The sequence below is a fragment of the Salvelinus sp. IW2-2015 genome, linkage group LG14, assembly GCF_002910315.2.
Source record: "Salvelinus sp. IW2-2015 linkage group LG14, ASM291031v2, whole genome shotgun sequence".
NCBI lineage: Eukaryota > Metazoa > Chordata > Actinopteri > Salmoniformes > Salmonidae > Salvelinus > Salvelinus sp. IW2-2015.
This window is the reverse complement of record NC_036854.1, coordinates 22,536,965-22,553,793: the sequence shown is the minus strand read 5'-3', so window position 1 is coordinate 22,553,793 and position 16,829 is coordinate 22,536,965. Positions and strand designations below refer to the sequence as shown.

The 16,829-nt window shown below is 43.1% G+C and overlaps 1 long non-coding RNA gene across 1 annotated transcript; it reads right to left on the bottom strand.

The window, feature by feature from the left end:
- Nucleotides 1-681: 681 nt before the first annotated feature.
- On the bottom strand, nucleotides 682-2,573 carry LOC111973258 (uncharacterized). Its single transcript, XR_002878537.2, has 2 exons — nucleotides 1,934-2,573; nucleotides 682-1,618 (listed from the first exon to the last, which is right to left on the bottom strand). It is a non-coding gene; the product is annotated as an uncharacterized lncRNA (long non-coding RNA).
- Between the last annotated feature and the right edge of the window lie 14,256 nt (nucleotides 2,574-16,829).

The window sequence follows — 16,829 nt, the reverse complement described above, 5'->3', positions numbered from 1 at the left end:
CAAACACACACACCTTTGCTCTTACAACACACACGTTTATGCTCAAATACACACAGGTATACATACACATAGGCGCGCATGCCCGTACAGACACACACACTGTTAGAGGTAGAGAGTGAGCTGTCGTTTTAAACATTGAATAACTGTCAGGCTGCTCATCAGGCTTCCTTCTAGGGAAACACATTGGACCAGACTGTTGTCCGTGCTGTTAACAAAATCCTTTAAAAGAAAACCTTTCTGACTTACTCAGAACTATATCTTCTAGGCCTACCATTCGTCTAAAACAAGCACTCAGCAATGTGTCACGGTTGTAGGCCTTTTCCTGCTACAGAAGAAAAAGGGTCAAATCGATCTGCTGACTGAAATGAATAATTTTGCTGGAATTTGGTTTAAATTGTTTCTCTGTGCAAACACATGCTTAAAGGAATGGAATGGAAGACATTAGTGTGGCCTATGTATTCCTATGACAAATGCTAACATGTGCATAGGCTGTGAGTGACAAATAGCCTACATATTAAAAAGGAAGAAACACTTATTTAAAGGATGAAGGTGTCTGACCCATTCATTGATTATTGTGATGAGAAAAATGCCTGGATCTTGTCCCTTCACATTCCAGTTATTGATAAAAGACAATTGAAGCATGGAGAAAATAAGAAATAAAATGCATACATTTTCCATGAATTGGATAAATACATTTTATTTTTGATGCACTCAACATAGGCCACAAAGGTCAGGGTCAGGTGTCAAGAACCATGGGGTAACTGTCAGATCTTAATGATCCTAATGGCACACATGCTCTGCTTTATGCATGTGACTTCACATGTGGAGCTGAACCCATCAGTGAACAGAGGTCACTTCTAGAGGTCACTTGGATCTCACTCGAGACTGACCACAAGTGTGAAGGCAACCTTTTTCATAGACCTCTCACATTTGACCTTCAATGAAAGGCAGTGGCTGGACGGGTTCTACTCAGTGAAAGCTAATAGAGAAGAAGTCACTTATTCAGCCTCACAGTCCCAGGCCTTTAGGTTATAGCAGGAGACAAGGGGCCAACGAGTGACATCTGACACACTGCATGTCTACTGTCACTGATCACACACCCTAACACCCTAACACACACACCTCTCACATATACACCTCGATTCAGTCCAATCCAGACTGGTCATTTAGACAGTGACCTTCAACATGAACCAGGAAGAGTGTTAGATTGGAGTGCCTGGACTGCTGTGTGACCTTCCAGAAATAGAGTATTAAGAATTCAAGTCTTTTTGCTTGAGGGGATTTGTGGAGAAATTGAAGAAATATATTTGTCAAAATATAATCAAGAAACCAAACTCATTGCATTACACCCTGGGAATTTTAAGTTGTTATATTTTATGATCTTGAATATTGACATGAAAAAGTAGAGAGAAAACAAAGGCATATTTTTAACAATGTCTTTCCATCCATCTTCTTTATGGTGTTGGATCTTTTAAATCTTGTTGTATCCATGCTGTATTAACAGCTGGATGTAGCTGGGTCAATGTTGGTGGATCCCTGCTGTCACCACAGCGTGTTGTTTGCCATGTTGCAGTGGTGTTTGCAGTGGTTAGCTACATTCTGTCTGTCTGTCACGGCTCTGTGCGGAAATAAATGAAGAACGGGAGGGAGGGAGGGGGATAGCTCACAGTGTCAGTCAGTGTGTTGATCGGGCTTGTTTTCAACCCAGCATAAAATACGGCTTTGCTGCAGTGCTTAGTAGAGGAAGTAAACATGTATTGTTTAACAATGATAAAGCTAATTAAGTCTCTCAGATAGACTTTGGAATTCTATTCAGATTCATGGTCACTTGTTTAATTGTTGCCTTGAAACTCTTTAATATCCTTATTAGTGAATAAAATAGTTTTCAGAACATTCTGCAATATCTATCTTAAATGTATATGTAGCTGCATACCTTTCTGTCAAGCCTGCCACAATAAAAAGGTTTTAATCACAGCCATGCAGTTAATGACCATACAACCATTTCAGTAGTCCTTGATGTTGCCTGGGAAACCAACTCTCTCACAGCAGCATATTATGGGTAATCTATTAATACAGGATGAGGTGCAGGTTTAGTCAGCTTTTCCTCTTCCTGCCTCCTGGAGCATGGAGGTCGATCTGTTACCGGGGGCAACTGATCGTCTGTATGCCTGGCCGTTTGCTTTGTTGTTTTGTCTGGTCGTTGTTTGTTGGTTGTTGACCGCTAGTGGTTGTTGACGTGAGCTGTTTTCTTGCCGAGTGATCCATGATGCCTGTCAACACGCAGAACACTGTGACCTGTGGAGGTGATTGGAGCTGTCGGCTAGTCGACCCTGCCTCGTTCCTCACATCTCTCCACCATCAGCATTTTCACCACCCAACGCCGCTTCATCTTCTTTCCCCACTTAATTAGCCCGCCGCTACGCTAGCTAGCGCGACCTACGCCAACCCCCCATCCGCCCAAGAGGTTAAATAGGAAATCCGTCATTCAGAAGACTCTGTGTGGGGAGACACATCACAGTGTAAGCCCCTCCTCCCATTCCATCTCCACATGGATAGGCTGCTTTATACAGTCTCATCTGTGTTTCCTGTAGTCTTCATACACCAGACATGCGTGAGAGACAATAAATCAATTACTGAAGAAATGCATTGATTCACACTATATGAACTGGAATGGGACATTCATGCATGCATAAAAGTAAACTTACACACCACAGGAGGCTGCTGGGATGAGGATGTTTTATAATAATGTCCAAAATGGAGCGAATGGAATGGCATCAAACATATGGAAATAATGTGTTTGATGTATTTGATGCCATTCCACTGATTCCGCTCCAGCCATTACCACGAGCCCGTTATCCCCAGTTAAGGTGCCGCCAACATCCTGTGTTACTTGCAAACACAGACAGCGTCTCTTTATATCCATGGCTCCATGGTTCCTGATTTAGAACAAAATACTTAGTCGCACAATAGTGAACCCATTCGTTCTTCATTGATTCCTCCACCCTTCTCCTCTCTACCTCCCTCTTCCCTTTCCTTTCCCACCATCCATCCTTCACCCCCTCTCCTCTCCACTATTTTCCCGCTAGTGTCATTAGGGGCATTTAAGCTCAGCTCTGCCGACATCATAAGCCAGTGTCGTTACCTTAATCTCAGAGCAGCAGCAGATAGACAGGCTTTAGGGTTAAGGCTTTGAGTGGAGGTGCATGCAGCCTCACAGTCTCACAGCCTCACCAGGAACAATGGAACATTGACATTTTTTTGACATTTTTTAGAACACTTTCATTGAAACCCTGGAGTGAGAAAAAACTTTTGTATACCATCAAATATATATATGAGAGAGAGAGAAGAGAGAGAGAGAGAGAGAGAGAGAGAGAGAGAGAGAGAGAGAGAGAGAGAGAGAGAGATGAGAGAGAGAGAGAGAGAGAGAGAGAGAGAGAGAGAGAGAGACGAGAGAAAGAGAGAGGACTATAATTATCTTGTCTAATGCTACCTCTAGGTAATAGAAAGGGTAGTAAAGTTGGAAAGTAAGAAAACACAGCCCCCCAACCGCCACCCCCCCCCCTCTCTAATTGGTCCATTTCCAAGGCATCAGTGCAAGAGCTGTGCTGAAAGGCTTTGATCCTGTTGAATGACGCTGTGTTGATTTGTCGGCTCCTTGATTATAGCCTTGTGCCCTGTATGGATTAAGCTGTAATAACCACTACAGTCAGTCTCTCTGGGCTAATGCATTACTCAGATCCACTCACCATGGCATTCATCACAACCTTCATTAACAACAATGAATGCATTTCTGCTGGAGATGCAGTGGCACATACAGTAGATATAACACAGGAATGAAGGACTATTCCAACGAGGTCTGTGTCATACTCTGAGACACACCATTAGACACACACACACAGGTGCACGTCCCCACATGTCTGCACACTCACACACACAGCCAATTTACGGCGCTTTACTATTTTGTGTCAGATCCAGATTTGCCCCATGTTGCGCTTGATATTTAGACCCGTTTGTCACTGTTGACAGTCATGTGGGTAGAGATAATAACTGCTGATTTCCTGCTCTGATTGCTGCCTTTGCTTTGCAGCAGGGCTCTATGCTAATCAAGGCAATTAGGTAACAGCGCTCACTTGTTAATTTATGCTGCTGAGGCATTCTGAAACGAGGTACAATGACAGGGATAGCCAATTAGAGATGTGGTATTGGATACGTGATGTGCCATAGAGATAGACAGGTAGTGCATCATCATCAGTCTTGCTTATTCATACTCTCATTAGAACTGTCATTTAGGAAACCTTCATGAGAATGGTAAATGGGATCCGTTCATTTATTTGGGTGGATAAATCTGAATGCATGCTTGTTTATGCCTGTCATTTGTCTGCATGCATTCTCGGTATGAGAACCAATGATTTAATGAATATACAACATTTAATTCAGAGCATACGGTTGCACAACGGGCTATGTAGGGGGGGATGAATTAGTCCATTGGATGCAGGACAGCCTGTGTATGGTGCCTAGATGTTATGGTTAATTTGTATTGGCCAATGAGGGGTTTAGCCTCTGAGGTATAGTGACTGGGTGTTATCCAATCAGAGGCACTTATTAGAAGAGAAGTCCGGGCACGATCAGTGTTAGGGGTCAGAGGTCATCTCTAGGGAAGTGAACAGCCATTAAGAACTTACCCTCAGACTGTTTGAGTGACAATAACCAAGTTAAGTAGTTGAAGTGTTACAGGGCCTCATGCCAGACATATTGTAAACTACTGTAGGCAGGGCTCAGTGATGTTTGTAATAACATGTCTGAACAGGTCAAGAGTCAGAGGTCGGCGTTAAAGTTTACCTAGCAATCAGCTAGGAGGAGAAACGGGGTGATGACCCTCCGTATCGCAGTATATGCTGCTACAATAGCACCTGGACAGCCTGAAGGGTTATCTGGTTGAAGATTCAGATTTTTTAGTCTCTGCTCCACACTCGAAGACAGCAGAGGGAGATAATACACTATTTGTGGACGTCAAGGTCTAAAGATGATAATAAATCTGCTAATGATGACGATGACGAAGGTGATGTTGTTGTCTCAGTAATTGCAATTCAACCATATGGGGTTGAATTGGCAGCACTCACACCCTTTGGCAGCGCTCACACCCTTTGGCAGTGCTTACAGCCTTGAGTCTTCTAGGGGATGACGCCTCAAGCTTGGCATACTTGTATTTAGGGAGTTTATCCCATTCTTCTCTGCAGATCCTCTCAAGATCTGTCAGGTTGGATGGGGTACGTCGCTACACAGCTATTTTCAGGTCTTTCCAGAGATGTTCAATAAGTTTCAAGTCCAGGCTCTGGCTGGGCTACTCAAAGACACTCAGAGACTTGTCCCGAAGCTACTCCTGCATTGTCTTGGCTGTGTGCTTAGGGTCGTTGTCTTGTTGGAAGGTGAACCGTCGCCCCAGTCTGAGGTCCTGAGCACTCTGGAGCAGGTTTTCATCAAGGATCTCTCTGTACTTTGCTCCGTTCATCTTTGCCTCAAACCTGACTAGTCTCCCAGTCCCTGCTGCTGAAAAACATCCCCACAGCATGATGCTGCCACCACCATGATTCACCGTAGGGATGGTGCCAGGTTTCCTCCAGACGTGACGCTTGGCATTCAGGCCAAATAGTTCAATCTTGGTTTCATCAGACCAGAGAATCTTGATTCTCATGGTCTGAGTGTCACATGAGTTGACGCTGGAGAGACTAAGCAGGTACGGGGAGTCAAACATTTAATAAGGAACGGACATGGAACGAGACAGGAACAGCTTCAGCATACAGGAAAACAAAGACAAAAAACAATCAATGCAGAAGTGGGGAACAGAGCTGGGGAACTGACAAATATAGGGGAGGTAATAACAGGTGATGAGTGAGTCCAGGTGAGTCCAATATCGCTGATGCGCGTGACGAGGGAAGGCAGGTGTGCGTAATGGATGATAGGAGTGCATGATGCAAGGCAGCCTGGCACCCTCAAGCGCCAGGGTGGGGAAGAGCGGGAGCAGACGTGACACTGAGAGTCTTTAGGTGCCTTTTGGAAAACTCCAAGCTGGCTGTCATGTGCCTTTTACTGAGGAGTGGCTTCCGTTTGGCCACTCTACCATAAAGGCCTGATTGGTGGAGTCCTGCAGAGATGGTTGTACTTCTGGAAGGTTCTCCCATCTCCACAGAGAAACTCTAGAGCTCTGTCAGAGTGACCATCGGGTTCTTGGTTACCTCCCTGACCAAGGCCCTTCTCCCCCGATTACTCAGTTTGGCTGGGCGGACAACTCGATGAAGAGTCTTGGTGGTTTCCAACTTTTTCCATGTAACAATGATGGAGGCCACTGTGTTCTTGGAGACCTTCAATGCTGCAGACATTTATTGGTACTCTTATCCAGATCTGTGCCTCGACACAATCCTGTCTCGGAGCTCTACGGACAATTCCTTCGACCTCATGGCTTGTTTTTTTCTCTGACACGCACTGTCAACTGTGGGACCTTATATAGACAGGTGTGTGCCTTTCCAAATCATGTCCAATCAATTGAATTTATCACAGGTGGACTCCAATCAAGTTGTAGAAACATCAAGGATGATCAATGGAAGCAGGATGCACCTAAGCTCAATTTCGCATTTCATAGCAAAGGGTCTGAATWCTTGCGTAAATAAAGTATTTCTGTTCTTTATTTTTAATACATTTGTAAACATTCTAAAAACCTGTTTTTGATTTGTCACTATGGGTTATTGTGTGTAGATTGATGAGAAAAAAATATTGAATACATTTTAGAATATGAGTGTAATGTAACAAAATTTGGAAAAGGCAAGGGGTCTGAATACTTTCCGAATGCTCTGTATGTACATGTAGGTTAGGGTAAAGTAACTATGTGTAACGTTTGTCTATTTCGTCCTCCTCATCGGACGAGGAGAGGCGAGAAGGATCGGACCAATATGCAGCGTATTGTGAAGACATAATGATTTATTAAATTAAGACGAACACGAAGAACACTTGAACAAACTACAAAATAACAAACGACGTAAACAGACCTGAACATGAGAACTTACAGACAACGAAGAACGCACGAACAGGAACAAACGAAACAGTCCCGTGTGGCACAAACACTGACACAGGAACGAACGAACGAACCGAAACAGTACCGTGAGGTGAACAAACACAGTCACAGCAAACAATCACCCACAAACAAACAGTGTGAACAGCCTACCTTAATATGGTTCTCAATCAGAGGAAACGTAAAACACCTGCCCCTGATTGAGAACCATATCAGGCTAATTGAAAAGAACCCAACATAGAAACACATAACATAGAATGCCCACCCAGCTCACGTCCTGACCAACTAAACAAAGACAAAACAAAGGAAATAAGGTCAGGAACGTGACACTATGCATAGATAATAAACAGATAGTAGCAGCAGCATAAAAATGGGGGGGGTGGTCAATGCAAATAGTCTGTGTAGCCATTCGGTTAGCTGTTCAGGAGTCTTATGGCTTGGGAGTAGAAGCTGTTAAGAAGCCTTTTGGTCCTTTGGTGATGTGGACACCAAGGAACTTGAAGCTCTCAACCTGCTTTACTACAGCCCCGTCGATGAGAATGGGGCGTGCTCGGCCCTCCTTTTCCTGTAGTCCACGATCATCTCTTTTGTCTTGATCACATTGAGGGAGAGGTTGTTATCCTAGCACCACACTGCCAGGACTCTAACCTCCTCCCTATAGGCTGTTTCCTCGTTGTCGGAGATCAGGCCTACCACTGTTGTGTCGTCGGCAAACTTAGTGATGGTGTTGGAGTCGTGCTTGGCCATGCATTCATGGGTGAACAAGGAGTACAGGAGGGGACTGAGCACGCACCCCCGAGAGACCCCCATGTTGAGGATCAGCGTGGCAGATGTGTTGTTACCTACCCTTACCACCTGGGGGCTGCCCATCAGGCAATCCAGGATACAGTTGCAGAGGGAGGTGTTTAGTCCCAGGGTCCTTAGCTTAGTGATGAACTTTGAGGGCACTATGGTGTTGAATGCTGAGCTGTAGTCAATGACTATCATTCTCACGTATGTGTTCCTTTTGTCCAGGTGGGGAAGGGCAGTGTGGAGTGCAATAGAGATTGTGTCCTATGTGGATCTGTTGGGGCGGTATGAAAATTGGAGTGGGTCTAGTGTTTCTGTGATAATAGTGTTGATGTCAGCCATGACCAGCCTTTCAAAGCACTTCATGGCTACAGATGTGAGTGCTACGGGTCGGTAGTCATTTAGGCAGGTTACCTTGGTGTTCTTGGGCACAGGAACTATGGTGTTATGCTTGAAACATGTTGGTATTACAGACTCGGTCAGGGACAGGTTGAAAATGTCAATGAAGACACTTGCCAGTTGGTCAGCGCATGATCGGAGTGCACGTCCTGGTAATCAATCTGGCTCTGCAGCCTTGTGAATGTTGACCTGTTTAAAGTCTTACTCACATCGGCTACAGAGAGCGTGATCACTCAGTCGTCCGGAACAGCTGGTGCTCTCATGCATGCTTTGGTATTGCTTGCCATCGTTTATCAAGCCTGTGCAAGAGAGTCAGTGCAGAACATTTTAATAAATAATAATAAAATAAGAAGTGCCATTTGATTAACTGTTCAGCAGTCTTATGGCTTGGGAGTAGAAGCTTTTAAGGAGGCTTTTGTTCCCAGACTTAGTGCTCTGGTACCGCTTGCCGTGTGGTAGCAGAGAGAACAGTCTATGACTTGGGTGACTGGAGTCTTTTACAATTCTCAGGGCCTTCCTCTGACACTGCCATTTCCCCTCTCATTGTATATCATACACCCCACTACAGGTTAAATATCAGATCCTTCTTCATTGTTAAGACCCTATAAACATTGTCTTTGGAAGCGGCCAATTCTAAACAAATCACGTTAATTTGGATTAATAGAACAGGAAACATCTGTTTTAAGTTGAAGAGGCGTATGTTTAAGGTTCGAGTAGAAAGCTTCAGCCAGGTTTGTTTAAAGCAGGCAGCTGCCTGGTAGCTGGAGGGCACTGTTAGATGCTGCTGTATGTTTAACTCTCTGTTTCCTCTTAGGAGGAGCACATTTTGGCAGCTATTCACTGCTCCTTCTCCTCTCTCTCTCTCTCTGAAGAAATGTTGGCTCACATCACTCCTTACCTAAGATCTCACCTCTAACGGGTCACAGCACTGTTAGAATCCTGCTCTGGGTTGGTTGGAGGTTGGATATGAGACAGATGAAGATGTTCTGACTTCTGCTGTCTTTCCATCTCCATACCTATGTTTAAAATGGGGTTTACATTACATTTCAACTCTTAAATCTCAAAAGTCAAGACTGGTTGAGATTGGCTCTCTCATTCCCCTCCTGTCTTCCTTCTCCTCTCTTCTCTCTCTCTCTCTTGCCAAAACCGTTTTGCTAAATGATTGACCTGCTTGAAGGTTTAAGGATGCTCACGTACTCCTTTGGCTATTTGAGGTCACTGTGTGTTAATGGTGGAGATTGAGAAGTGGACTGTGGAGTTTTGGTGCCGTCTAAGATGCCAGGGTTGAACCACAAAACTAGCATTTTGTGTCAGCAGAATCTCAGTGCCAAACCCACTGTTGTGTTTTCAACAGTGTTTGGAGCCATCAGTTACCTCAGTACTCCTACTCTCTCCATAATTCCTGCCCTGGGAGCATGTTTGGCCGGTGTCTGTCTGTGATCAGGGTCTGATTTAGAGTGAGTTTAGTCTCCAGGATCCCGTTACTGAGAATAGGAAGTGATTCCTGACGTTGATTGTCCTGGAATGAACCCCTTTAACCTGAACATCTGACTGCCCATAGTGGTTTCATCAAGTTTTGGCTCCATGCAAAGTTATGTGCAATGATTCTTACTACTGTACACCAACACACCAACTGGCCTGGCAGACAGGGTCTGATTTACAGAATAATCATATTGTATTTGTTTGTTTGTTAGTTTGTATATTTATATCTTTTTTCTTATTTATCTCCATAGACAATTGCTTAGTTTATTTATCTGTTTGAGCTGTTGTAATAACTTCCAATCATATTGCATTGTGTCCTATTGTAAATATATAATTCTGCATAATTTCAGTTCATATTGAGAAGGATAACAGTAGCGCTCTGAGTACATAGAGAGTGGTTAAAACCTCCCTACTGTACCAGCCAATTAAAACCCTCAGAATGAAATGTTCCGGCATCAGGGGCCAATCATGGGCTCTGATAGGACTAGGCCATAATTATGTTTGTGTGTTTGTTTGTATTTTTGGGCTTGCTCCTTTGTCCAAAGAAACAGATTCCCATAATCCTCTCTGACATTAGGGATAAGGAAGGCAGACAGAGATGTCTATGAGATATGCCAAGAGTCTAAGACTCCCTGAAAACAAGACCCCAATATGCAGATTATTATTACATCCTTTGTTTAGGGATTAAAAAACACACAATTAACAATGAGCTGGAGGATTAACAATTGCCACTCTGTATTTGGGAACCTCATACCAGTAATATCAGCCAGGGCATTTTGGTTCAAGCCAAAATGTTGATTAAATTCTTAATTGCAATTATTTATTTACAATCAGAAAGCAGTATATGTGGAAAATAATGTTAAATAAAGTTTAAACTCCTTTGCAATGCAATTACCAAAAACGTTCCATGGAATATTGATGAAGTGGTCAACATTTAAAGTTGTTCGATGGAAAATAATGTCATTTTATGTACGACTGGTTTTCGAAGCCTCTAGCTCTTGTCTGACATTGGGCCTTAGTATTAATGTTGGATGAATCACTTGAGGCGAATGTTCTGATAACCACTGACTTACTATCTGCCTCGTATCTGTAATCAAATGACTCATGCTGCTGTAAGTGCACTTAGTTTAGCTGCATCAGATGTGAATGGTTGTGTCCCAAATGGCATCCTACTCCCTATTACATGGTGTGCTACTTTTATGGGCCCTGGTCAAAACTTGTACACTGTATAGGGAATAGGGTGCCATTTGGGAAAACTTTATGTCAAAGTGTTGGAAAAACCTGACCAAAATACCCCTAATGATGAAAAACAAGTTAGCTACTTTGTCCCGTCAATCCCAGAGCTGATAACGTAGTGTGAGGATGGACACCTACTAATGCGATGGTTTTAGCACATCCAGTGCTATAATAAGGGTACACTCATGTGCTTCACACAATTATGCAAAAAGTGTGATGTTTTCTTTTCTCTCTCAAGATATTTCACTCTACCGTATGTCCCAGGTTTGGTACAGGGTGTTATCATTGATTTTCCATCCCAGGTCTTTGGGTTTATAGAATCTGTGAAATTAACCTAGTAAACTAGTCATAATGATACAAACCAGAGAGCTGCTAAACTGTAGCTTGACTATGATAATTAACTTTATTGTTGTGAGAAAGAGAGAGAGAAAGCGATTGTTGTTACTGTTGTCCCGTTGACAATTTTGATTCTCATTTTTATATTGTAAATATCCAAAATAAGCTTTGGCAATATGTACATTGTTACGTCATGCCAATTGAATTGAATTGAATTGAGAGAGAGAGAGAGAGAAAGAGAGAGGGAAAGCGAGCGAGAGAGAGAGATAGAGAAAGAGAGAGAGAGAAAGAGAGAGAGAGAGAGAAAGCGAGAAAGAGAGAAAGAGATAATTCGGCCAATATCCACTAATAATAAAAACTAAAAAAATACAGTGACTCCCTCTCATATCAGAGGAGCTGAGGAGTAGGGAGGAGAGGAGAGGAAAAGAAGGGAGCGGGGAGGGGAGGAAAGGAGAAAGAGGAGAGGATAGGAAAGAAGAGGAGAGGGGATGAGAGGAGATTATTTAAAAGAAATAAGACAAGAGTAAAGGAGAAGAAAGTAGAGAAGCGAAGAAATCTTGCCTAGTCATTGTGGCGGTGGGGGACTGCAAATGCAGGCTTTTTAAGCATTTGTTTTACTCCATCGTCATCACAGGCTGAGTAAGATGAAGCTGATGTCATACAAGTACATTCTCTCCACAAACAGAACCCCAACCACAGGACATACTGGAGGCACAAATATCCACTGCGTATGTAGTTCCCTACCTGGAATGCCAAGAGCAGAGCAAAGAAAATATGTGATTCTCCTCATCCACCTGGTCCTGGGGCTGAGTTCACAAACCTGTTCGACTAACACACTCAAGACCAGAACATCCAATCAATGAGAATAAACCAAGTTACAACAGAGTCAAAACAAAATTACATTGCTTACACAAGCACAAAGCAAAATGCAGTGCTATCTGGCACTAAATCGACAGTACACCATGGCAAACTATTTGACCATGGTTACTGATCAAAACCTTAGAAAAACCATGACAATGTACAGGCTCAGTGTTCACAGCCTAGCCATCGAGAAGGGTAGACACAGGAAAACCTGGCTCCCTGTAGAGGAAAGGCTGTGCAACCACTGCATCACAGCAGAACCCGAGACAGCTGCATTTCCTGACAAAAAAATAAATAAATGTTGGTGTCATTTGCCTAAATTTGAAACCCTTATTCAAAGACCTCTCTGATGTGAGTAGGCTACCTGTCCTGTTGGGGGAGGATGCAGAGAGCTGTGGGTTGGCAGCGCACTACATTGCTGCCTGCCATAAGATGAGGGGCAGTGTCTGACAGACCAATCAACCTGCACATGTCCTCTATGCTTATTGTTATTGTTCAATGTGTGGTTATTTTGACCCTTGATTATTGTTGTTACTGTTGTCCCGTTAACAATATTGATTATTATTATTATTTGAATTATGTTAATATTGTAGATCTCTAAAGTAATCTTTGGCAATATGTACATTGTTACATCATGCCAATAAAGCAAATTGATTTGAATGGATTTGAGAGAGAAAGAGAGACGCTGCAAGCTTGGCAAGCCTTTATTTGGGGAGTTTCTCCCATTCTTCTCTGCAGATCCTCTCAAACTCCGCCAGGTTAGACGAGGGGTGTGTCACTGCACAGCTATTTTCAGGTCTCTCCAGAGATGTTCAATCGGGTTCAAGTCCGGGCTCTGGCTGGTCCACTCAAGGACATTCAGAGACTTGTACCGAAGCCACTCCTGCGTTGCCTTTGCTGTGTGCTTAGGGTCGTTGTCCTGTTTGACAGTGGACCTTCGCCCCAGTCTAAGGTTCTGAGCGCTCTGGAGCAGGTTTGTATTCAAGGATCTAAAGGATCTCTCTGTACTTTGCTGCCACCACCATGATTCACAATAGGGATAGTGCCAGGTTTCCTTCAGACGTGACGCTTGGCATTCAGGCCAAAGAGTTCAATCTTGGTTTCACCAGACCAGAGAATCTTGTTTCTCATGGTCTGAGAGTTCAAGCGGCTGTCATTTGCCTTTTACTGAGGAGTGGCTTCGGTTTGGCCACTCTACCATAAAGGCCTGTTTGGTGGAGTGCTGCAGAGATGGTTGCCCTTTTGGAAGGTTCTCCCATCTCCACAGAGGAACTCTGGAGCTCTGTCAGAGTGACCATCAGGTTCTTGGTCACCTCCCTGACCAAGGCCCTTCTCCCCTGATTGCTCAGTTAGGTCAGGGCGGCCAGCTCTAGGAAGAGCCTTAGTGGTTCCAAACTTTTTCCATTTAAGAATGATGGAGGCCACTGTGTTCTTGGGGACCTTAAATGCTGCAGAATTGTTTTTGTACCCTTCCCCAGATCTGTGCCTCGAGACAATCCTGTCTCGGAGCTCTACCGACAATTCCTTCAATCTCATGGCTTGGTTTTTTCTCTGACATGCACTGTCAACTGTGGAACCTTATATAGACAGGTGTGTGCCTTTCCAAATCATGTCCAATCAATTCGATTTACCACAGGTGGACTCCAATCTAGTTGTAGTAACATCTCAAGAATGATCAATGGAAACAAGATGCACCTAAGCTCAATTTCGAGTCTCATAGCAAAGGATCTGAATACCTATGTAAATAAAGTATTTCTGTTTTTTAAATGTCTAAAATCATGGTTTTGCTTTGTCATTATTGGGTATTATGTATAGATTGCTGATGTTTTTTTATGTATTTCATCCATTTTATAATATGACTGTAACGTAACAAAATGTGGAAAAAGTAAAGGGGTCTGAATACTTTCTGAATGCACTGTATATAGATCTCAGTGGATCTTGGCAAGATGCTCACAGAGGCGCTGAGAGACAGAGACACTGCTGACTGGTTCCATTTATGCTCATGTGTTTTTGACTGATACCATCTTGTCTTCAGAAATACATGAATGCCCTCTGAGAAAGATGACAAGAGTCTGTGTATGTGTGTGGGCATCCTTTCGTGCGTGCATGTGTGTGTGTGTGTGCCTGTGTGTGCGCCTGTGTCTTTGAATGTTGTCTTAACAGGTGTGATGGCATCAATTTCCCTTCTGTTGGATTATAATTCATGAGACACAGCATGCTGGAAGCACTTTTCCTTCAGCACAGCATGATCACTGCTTTTAACACACTGACTGACTCGCTTCTCCACAGCTGGACAGCTTTACTATACTGGCCTGCTTTACCAGGTAGCAGTGTGAACTGCACTATAAGAGCCTAGAGCAAGTCCTAGCCTCCTGGCCTTGCTCACATTGTGATGTTAGAATTCACTCTCTCTGAATAGCTAAGGTTTTTACAATGACATCTTATAAAAGGGCAAAGTTGTACATTGTGCCAGTAAATGCACTAACATAATGGATTTTTATCTTTACATAAAGAACATGGAGTTACTGTGCCAAGGTTTGTGACTGTGAGAAAAGGAAGAGTGTGAAGGTCAGAGTCATTGGTTTAAACAGCTGAACGCTTTCACACTGACTGACTGAAGAAAACCATTTCATTCATTTTCCTCCACAGTAGGATATCCTTAATGGAGCCTTGGCTACTGTACATAGCAAATAGCATGTGGAGGCTGTATGCACACGCACAAATGCACACACACACACACACAGTACATACACGCACATACATGCTCGCGGGCCCACACATGTACGCACCCACAAACACACGCCCCGAAAACATGCACGCACACATCCACTATAAGAGACTAAGCACATAGCTTTGTGTTACTGTATTGTTTATTTTTATGCTGAGTCAGTAGTTTGTCTGTTGGACGTGTCACTATGTCTCTGTCACACTTATGGCTTATTGCATCGAGCTGCTATTTGGCCAGGGCTCACGTTGTCTATAAGTTTCCATCCAGTCAGCAGTTCTGTCCTCAACATGAACACTTTCCTGAATGGAGAATAAGGAATAGGAAGAAAAAGAGTGAAGGGGATGGAGAGCTAAGAGGGAGAAAGATGGGGGTGGGGACATTATAGAAAAAGAGTGAAGGGGRTGGAGAGCTAAGAGGGAGAAAGATGGGGGTGGGGACATTATAGAAAAAGAGTGAAGGGGGTGGAGAGCTAAGAGGGAGAAAGATGGGGGTGGGGACATTATAGAAAAAGAGTGAAGGGGTGGAGAGCTAAGAGGGAGAAAGATGGGGGTGGGGACATTATAGAAAAAGAGTGAAGGGGGTGGAGAGCTAAGAGGGAGAAAGATGGGGGTGGGGACATTATAGAAAAAGGGTGAAAAAGAGAGAGACAAGATACAGAGAAAGAGTGAGAGAGAAAGAGAGAGAAAGAGAGGGGGGGGGGGGGATCTTTCCCGCTGTTTGAAATTGGCTTTTATGGACATTTTGTTAGTGAGTGGACATCTGTTACATCCAAGCTAGCACATTTGGTTCCTTGGAAGTTGTGGGAACGTATGTTTTTGGTTTCACAACGTTATACTGTAGTACTGAAATTCCCACAGAAGAACGTTGTTTCTGAACTATTTGATAACATTCCCAAAGCCAAACCAGTTAGAGAACGTTCTTAGAACATTATTAAAATTGACATGAAATGTAACCATGTTTGAACTTTTAGGAAACGTTCTGTTAAAGTAATGAAATATCAAGAAAATAATGTTTTTTTTGTGAAGTTCCTTAAATGTACTGAGAAAGTTCCAAAGCCAAGCAACTATCCTGCATCCTGGAATGTATGTTTTTGGTTTCACAATGTCATTATGTAGTACTGAAAGTCCCACAGAAGAACATTGTTTCTGTAACGGCTTTCGTTGGTGGAAGGAGAGGAGGACCAAAATGCAGCGTGGTACGTATCCATAATATCGTTAAATCGAAAATGAATACAAAATACAAAAAGAACAAGAGAATAAATGAAAACCGACACAGTCCCGTATGGTGCAAACACTGAAACAGAAAACAAACAACCTAGAAAAAAGAACATAGACTGCCCACCCCAACTCACGCCCTGACCAACCTAACATAAAGACATAAAAAAGAAACTAAGGTCAGAACGTGACAGTTTCTTAACATTCTCTGAATTATTTGAGAACATGACTTTAAATAGAACCATGAGGAAACCTGTAGGAAACATTATGCTGAATATTGAAATTCCCACAGAAGATTGTTGTTTCTTAATATTCTCTGAACTATTTGATAACGTTCCCAATGTCAAACCAGTTGGAGAACATTCATAGTACACTACCAAAATTGAAATGAAATGTAACCATCTTTGAACTTTTAGGTAACGTTCTGTTATATACTGGGATGTCACCTTGAGAGGTAATACTTGGAAGGACAAACAGTGACACCACAGTGGTGTTCCCATAGAGATATTCCTGTGAAGTATTCCCTCGTGACATATCTCTTAGTGTTACTGTCCTGCCTCTGGAGCAGGACAGTGTGATACTGATAGAATAGAATAAAATAGAATCATGTTATGGTTTTATCAGTAGGTTCCTAGGTGTGTATGGTAATAGGATTGGCTCTTGTTCCTTATTGGTTCACTTGGGTTCATTGGTTCACTTTATTAAGCAGGTACTGAATATT